Source organism: Dermacentor silvarum, chromosome 10, assembly GCF_013339745.2.
Source record: "Dermacentor silvarum isolate Dsil-2018 chromosome 10, BIME_Dsil_1.4, whole genome shotgun sequence".
Taxonomy (NCBI): Eukaryota; Metazoa; Arthropoda; class Arachnida; order Ixodida; family Ixodidae; genus Dermacentor; species Dermacentor silvarum.
In genome coordinates, this window is record NC_051163.1 from 111,050,546 (window position 1) to 111,058,817 (window position 8,272).

An 8,272-nucleotide genomic window follows, 5' to 3' on the forward strand; every position below is an offset into this window, starting at 1 on the left:
TTTTTCGTCTATTTAATAAGTAAAGAAAATGTCACGCCAACTTTAGAACTATATCAGTTCGTAACTATCAAAGCAGTGCATGCAGCTGCTATGAAAAATGTAAATGCCATGAAATGAAGAAGTTGAGGAATGATACTTTGATAAATCTTTCTTATTCAAGAACCTTGCTTATATTTTTGTACTACATATGCTACGGCCAGAGAAAAACATCAGTGACGTTGTCCTTCGTTCCAATGTATTGCGCAGGAGCAGCTGTTACCGGTCGTGTATTGTGAGTAATTGTACCGAAAGTATAGTCGCAACACAGAGTACATATAAAAAGCAGGAGCTCTGCAAAATATACATTAGAAATGCGAAAATCCAATGGAACATACAAATTCGAAGATACAGCTTGATTAAGGGCAAAAAATTGTCGCTGGAAACAAAGTTCAATGCTTGTATGCACAAAACCTCACAACAAGATATTTAAATATACGTAAAGTCTCCAATAAATATACGTATCTAAGCAAACGTCATTGTATTTAATGCTTCAAACAAGGCAAATAAACATGTTGCGCAATCACAGATAGTATACTTTACGCATAAAAAGACAAGCATAGCTCCATGCAAGAACAAAACTATGATCGCAGAAATCGAGATATGTACTTAGGCCATGCTGTGGTCGCGATAGCACCATATGGGTAGAATAATAGACGAAGATGCATAAATCAATACTAAAATGTCTATTTTAACTGCCTGCAAAGCAATTATTCTGCACGCAACGTTAAAGAAGGGTATTGTTTCGGTTTATGACGTGCAGTGAACACAAATATAGGCTGATTATGATGATGATGATTGTTTGGGTTCAAAAGAAGATGTAAAAACAGGTAGCTAAATATTAAAGAAAAGTACAAACGAAAGCCTCAGATGATGCGGCAAGTTGAACTGCCCAATATTCGACTATCTTTGTTGGGAAACGCCGCTTGGGCCAGGTTTTCAGTGAGCCAGGTCGGTCAAAATTGGCTATTGATGTCCTTGTAATTTTCGCATTCGCATGATAAGTTTCATCATGATGCTAACTGTCACACTAAACGGCGAAATTTTCTGTGGTTTTAAAAGCTAATGAACAGTTATACGTTTTCATAATTACGCGTTTATGGACCTGAAGGAACGGAGCTTTTTACATGCATTGATTTTTGCTGCTTCGCTATCTAAAGGACAAACATCGACCGGCGGGGAAGCTTAGCGGTCAATGACATCAGACACGTTGATGCTGACGTCTCTGTGGTCGTATAGAACCGCCAGCCCAACCATGCGTTCCTCAGACATTGCAGAGCGCAAGTAGTTTTTTAGTAATCTCATGTTTGAAAATATTCTCACTGTGCTGGCAATGGTCACTTGAAGGGTGACTAGAAGCTGCAGCAGTTTGTACACATTTGGATAGAACCTGCAGTCGCAATGAGAGAGGGCATCTGTTCCTGTGCTGGGGCGCTGGCTTGCTGCTTTGTTTACCAACTTTGTCCACCATAGTGACAGTTCTCCCAAAGCAGCCTTCGCATCCACGTCTGCGCAAAAACGATGGGGAAATTTTCTGCTCCTTTCTCTCGAGCATCTTGCAATGGTGGTGTATTGCGGATGGTACAATTACAGAAAAGTGCTTTGAAAATTGTCCTGTGCTTTTCGAACCGTTGGTGTAACTTAGGTGTAACTTAGGTGTAAAAGGCAGTTAAAAGCTGCTACTTAGCAGCTTTTTGTTCTTGTCCTCGCCTTTGTTATGTGGAGATGCTGTAATAAATGCCAAATAAATTGATTGACTGAATGATTGATTGATTGATTGATTGATTGATTGAACTGTGCTAATACGTGGACCATAAATGGAATGAACACAGTTCTACGGAAGTATTCCTCTCCATTTTCTGATGCAACGCTCCCGCGATCCTGTTGTCGGACACCGGTTCGTCGGCTGGTGATTTCCACATCCAGTCTTTTTTTTTTGCCAGTTCTTGTACTTGTGCAAATATTTTTGAGAATTAAGCAGTCGCATTCTTGCTGTCATTTTCAATCACCTGCTGTACCACATCTATGTCGTCAATGGCGGCGCTGACGTCGATGTTCCTGATCTGCAGGTTCTTTGACAGAGGCAGAGTCACCGCTAACACATGCTCCGCCACATGCAGACTCGCAAGGAATGAGGGTGATAAAAGTGTCAACGCTAGATTATTTGTCTGAACAGGACTTTCATAACTGCCATAAAATTTTATCTCCTCTAGGGCCGCGATCACCTGTTCAAACAGATTCACAAATTAAAAGTGCATCGTGCTTTTCCACCTAGCGCGTTTTACATAATAACAAAACTCCCTGCCTTGTGGACTCAGGAAACATCAAACTTATCATTTCTAGTAAAACGTGTGAGCGGTTAGGAGATTTGCGGAAAAAGTGCGGCGTTGTCTTCAGCGTTTCAAAAGAGTTTCGTAAGTTCTGTGATGAAGCACGCCACACAGTGAACTAGGTTGAGGGTGTGGCTGGTGCAATGTGCGTGTAGTGCGGCTGGATTTTTCTGGTGAACGACAGCTTGCACTCCATTCGTTTTACCAGTCATCGAGCTGGCACCATCATAACGTTGGCCACGAAGATGATGCATGTTCATTCCAAGGTCATGCACAAATTTTATAATGGTGTCGGCGACGTTCCTGCCACTTTGGTCGTGCATTGGCACCAAATGTAAAAACACTTCTTCGATGTCATTGTCATCCTTGTTTAGGCACCTTGCACAAACAGAAAGCTGTTCGATTCCAGCAATATCCGTCGTTTCGTCAGCAAGTACGGAGAAGTGGCCTGCAGCGTTTACGTTTGCAACTAGGCTTTCTTTGATAATTTCACCACAAATTTCTATAATTTGGTTTTGTACATCTGGGCTTAAATACGAGGCATTACTGGGGCAACTTTCCAAATGGTTCTTCAGATCTGTATCTCCGCAATCAGCTCGCATGCAAAGAAGGGCTCTGAAAATACCAGTATTTTCAGCGGAGGCTTTGCTGAAATTCATAGGACCACTGTCCCTATGGCCCCGGAGAGCCAGACCTTGTCGACCGCAAAAAAGAACTGTCTCAATAATAGGCCGTTAACTTTTTCTGTTTTGTCTTATTTGGTCCAGCTGATCGACCACATTGGGCGCGCTTCCTGAAAATGTTTGGAGAAAATTATCTGTTGCCAGCTGACAGTCACAATGATATTTAGTATTTTTGTGTGTGTGGAAGATTTCGAGCGCGTGCTTCCATTTCTTGAACGGCTTCGACACGAGGGCATCAGTGCACGTATGTTGGCCGAAAATACTAAGAACTATAAACCCACAAAGTTCCGGAATTGAAAATCTAAAGCACGCCTTTGGAAATGTCAGTGCATCTTTCGCGTCTAAAGTTTATGAGAACTTTATACGCATAAGGTTTCGAAATTGAAATCTATGTGCTCCCTAGATTCCGCGGCCGCCGCGAGATGCCGCGACGCGCCCACTCGCCATCGAAAAGCTCTTGAAATTTTGTGCTTGGACCGAGCTCCTTGCGTTATGTGACTCCAGGTGCAGGGGCCTGGTCATGAAATCCATCCCGAGTTCGCAATGTTCGGGCCGAAATGTCTTGTCGAGCGTGAAAAAGACATTGTAGACGAAATTCAGAATGATTCCCGTCGCCGGTGCTTCTTTTGGTCGGCGTTGTATGACAGCACGAAAAAATTCGGGGGCGGGGGGGGGGGGGGGGGGGGGAGGTGCTGAAGCCCCATCAGTTCGTCCCACAAGGGCCGATGGTGAATCAGGAGTTTATATCCGCGTGCTCCAACACATGCACTGCGACGCCGTCGCCCTGACTTATGGGCATTTGGACAATGCAGCCTTCTTCACGATAACGCAAGGCCGCACACGTACTGCTCTCAGCGTGACAAAATTTCTCGCAAAGCACAGCATTACTGTACTTCCCCATCCGCCATACTCGCCTGACCTCTTCCCATGCGATTTCTTCCTGTTTCCTCGTGTGAAGAGAGCCCTAAAAGGTCGCTGGATGGGGAGCGTGGAGGCCATTTAAGACGCCACGACAAAGGAGCTGACAGCCCTGCCAAAAGAAGCGTTTTCCAGGTGTTTCCAAGACCTCAAGAAGCGTTGGAAGCTGTGTATAGACTGCAAGGGAGACTATTTCGAAGGGGTGCTGCACACATGATTTCAGTGTTAAACGCATTTTTTCTAATGTACTCAGTCTCGGAACTTTACGGACAAAGGTTGTGTTATAAGGTTGGTACTATCTACAGGGTGTCCCAGCTATCACGCAGCACGATTTTAAAAAATAGGAACGGCGTTACGCAAAGCAAACCTAGTGCGTATTGTTTCCAGTACAGTGGAGTAGACGCCAGTATTTTTTTCGTTACTGAGATTTGATTACGTAATGGTAATTAATTATCTAACTAGAGAAGTACTGTCCTAATTATCAAAGTGTCAATGAGAAAGTTGTAGAGCAACATGAAAAACTCCCGATACAGCTTTCTGTTGCTCAATACGTGCTACATAAAAGTGTTTTTCCGAGCATGAAAGAAGCCCGCGAATACACGCAATGTGCCTCGAGCGGCCAGTCGTGCGGCAATTCTGCGTGTATTCGTGGGCTTCTTTCACACTCGGACTATGGTTTCAACTTGACCCCTTTACTTAGTTCTCCACATTGAACTGCCTATGCTGCCGACGTCTTCACTTCTTGTTTTACTTGTCGATTCGGGCAACTACCAGTGGCACATACTCATTCTGGGGGATTGACGGAGAATGGCCAAAATGTCTATTCGGACACATAGCCCGCAACACATAGCTAGTTGCACATACCGTGTGGCCCAAGTTGACTGCTCGCGCACGCACATAAAGACACGTGCCCAGTCACGCATACCGGCTGGCCCAAGTTGTATATTTGGCAACACACCAGCACTCGCAAAGTGTGGAGGAGAGGCGGAGAAAGCTTCGCATTAAAAGTTACTCTAATATTAATGCGATTAGCAATATTATGGTACTTCACGTACTTTCCGAGAGATAATTTTATCTATCTATCTATCTATCTATCTATCTATCTATGTCTGTAGCCATTTTCCCGCAAACCTGAGTCTCCAGGTAGTCCATGGTCAAATGGGGAGGGTGTCTGGCTGCTGCGCTGAGGGAACAGAGTTCGAGTGTACTTATATGTCACTCTTAAAATAACCTTTGTCTCCGACATGGGTCACTGGGGGATGCGGGACTGGGTACGTGCTTCTCGATTTGTGCTGCTTTTATAACACCTTTTATAACCTCTTTTATAACAACTTGGATCACTGGGTAAGGGCAAGCAGGTGTGTGTCACTTTCCGTAAGCGTCTTTGACGCCAACTTCGGTAACTAGGTAATTGCCACTGATAATGTGCCACATTACAATAAAAAAGAGATCCCCTTTAATTTCCCCAGTGCTTCGCGGAATCGAAACCTCCCTGAACTTGGACTTTACAGCGGTGCCGAAAGATGGGGCAGCTTGCGCAATGGGAAGCACCACAAAGAAAGCAAGCGTAGTAGCAAAAGTACAGCGGGAGAAGAGCCCGGCGCATTTAGACTAGCCTATTTTGTCATTGGGCTATTTAATACTACCAAACCAATTCATCATTAGAAAGAATGTGAACTTTATCCCGTGTTAGGCAGAATCGAAGCCACTTCACATGGGCTTCTCAAGGACAACAGCCCGACGCTTTAGCAAGCTTCGCTACAAAAGCACTGGGCGTGTGTCGCTTTACTATGAACGTCTTTTACGCCAACGCCTTTAGCGAGCTGCGCCATGAATACACGGGGCATGTTTCGCTCTTAAGTGAACCCCTCATCAACTCGAGTCACCGAGTATCTGCCACTCAGTGTGCGGCCAGAGAGGGAACGATACTCAGCGTTCGCACGCACCGGCGCGCCACGCCCCTCGTCTCGGAGGTCACGCGGGAACTTCGCGGCAACGCCGCATAAGGCGCCGCGTGTTCAGAAAGAAGTGCGACACAGGAGCCCGATTATCGCGTGACGCGTTTCACAGCGCCACTCACCGGCGCGCCATGCATTTCGGAGGCCATGCTCTGGTAGCACCGCCAGAGGGCGCCGAGTGTTCGCAAGGAACACCGACAGAGTAATCCCACAGCAGTAGTCGCCTCACTTTTAAAGGGTTTCGACGGTGGCAATAAGCTGTGTCGCTACATTGCTTCAATTCTAAGCGCATTACCGTCGAGACACTCATTGTGAGATGGGTTCTGCTGAATTTTTTCTTGATGCCAAAGGTTTTTAGGGTAACCATTCCTTCTTCTATGTTTTAATCTTTGAGCTTAGCTTTTTCTTCTTCTTCTTCTTATTCTTATTCTTATTCTTCTTATTATTATTATTATTATTATTATTATTAGTATTAGTATTAGTAGTATTATTATTATTATTAGTCTGCCGGCTATATTATATGTCTAAGTATATTGCGAAAGATTCCTCTTGATGCATGTCTAATGGTTGCATGTGCATACCTGCATCTTTGTCTCATCGATGTTGTTGATAATGATTATTCAGACATGTACCGTTTGCGTTCCTGTTTTGTGGTCCTATATACAATATACTGGATATTCATCCTCTAGCATCAGCAGCAGCAGCAGCAGCAGCCTCTTTATGCCCACAGTAGGATCCTAGCGATCTCCAAATACTCCTGCTTGGCGCCAGCTGATTCCAACTTACGCATGCAAATATTTAATTTTATGAACAAGACACTCCGTCAAAAAAACACTGTATCTTCATAACATGAATAGGCCGCCCTGGTGCAGTATTTGGTCGCTTCCTCCTTTATGAATCTAGTATATTGTATAATATTATGGTGTTATATTGTGTGAGCAGGCAATGTATCACAATATACAATCTCAATTCGATTCAAGTTCAGGCTCTATTGACAAAAACGTTTCTTTGCATAATATCAACTCCATAAAAGATCAAACGCCTCTTTCGCAAGTAGAACCGTACGTAAAGAGCCTCTAGTGTATGTTAATGATTGCTTGTCATAGTACACTTTATGCATGGGAATCAAAGCACGAAGCGGAAAGGAAGAGAAGACGAAGAAGAGGACCTCCGATCTAGGCGTTTTGCTGGTGAGGTTCGTCCCAAAGAATTTTGCGGCACTTTAGGATATTATTGCACACAATCCTCCTCTTTCCTTATTTTCCTGTCGCATCGTAGCTACCGCGTCAGCTACCTGCCGCTTGCATCAATCCTCTTGCACTACAAACAGTCCACTGTGTTCGTCAGCTGGAGCCTTCGGAAGGTGAGTAAATGTTTGGGCCATAAACGTAGACTGCTTCGCTCACAAGTCGCACCCACAAGGCTTTGGGTGATGGTAACGTGGTCAGGATAAACGGATAGTAATGAGAATGTTTCGCGTGCTAGGGGTCGTTGACGAAACGAGACTTCCTGTTTAGTCGAGGGTTCAATGAAAAATTGTCTAGTCAGGTAGCGTATTAGAGAACGCGCGAAGGCTTGTGGTCACTTTTATTTATTCTTATGAATAAAACCTCAATAAACTTGAACTTGGTCCCACCAGAAGACTTGGTTGCTTATTTATGAAACTTGCTGTCTCAGACTAAATTTGTAAGGCGTGCTGTCGCGGTTTACTGATTATATGCTCGAGCGAATGTAAGACAGTACACAGGCCGAAGAGAGCACAAAACTATAGTGCCGTAATGACAAAGGGTCTCCCTGACAGCTTTTCTTTGAGATCTGCGTCGTTGCGGCCGCTTGGCTCCTGAAGTGAGGCAACACAAAGACCCGAGAAATGGTGTCGATGCCTCCCTCGCGCTGGCGCTTGGCTGGAACTGCTCGCCTTCTCTCTGCGGTGGACACGACGTGATTGGGCTACCCGCAAACCGTCAATAAACTGCATAGCAGTACTTGTATAATATGTAAGCATGAATGCCAAATTGTACATCGCATTGGGAAAAAAGAACACTTTCAGTAGTTTCCAGGTTGCTAGTCTCCCTTGCGTTTTCACGTTTGTAAGCGCAAAAGAATGCAATATAATTGCAGGTCCGCGTGCCTGCAACGCGCGACAGCAGCGCTCTGAAAAGTAATTTCAATGAGCTAACTCTGTTCAACGGGTGACTTCAAGATCGCGTAAAACTGACAAGGCGTCGGCGTAAAAGCTCAAATCAGTAAAAATGCTCATGTGGTGCATTTTCTTTCACATCAACAGTACTGCTTATCGCCGCCCTAAACCAGTGCGTGCTGCTCAAGCATGCAGCGTAACGCGCTT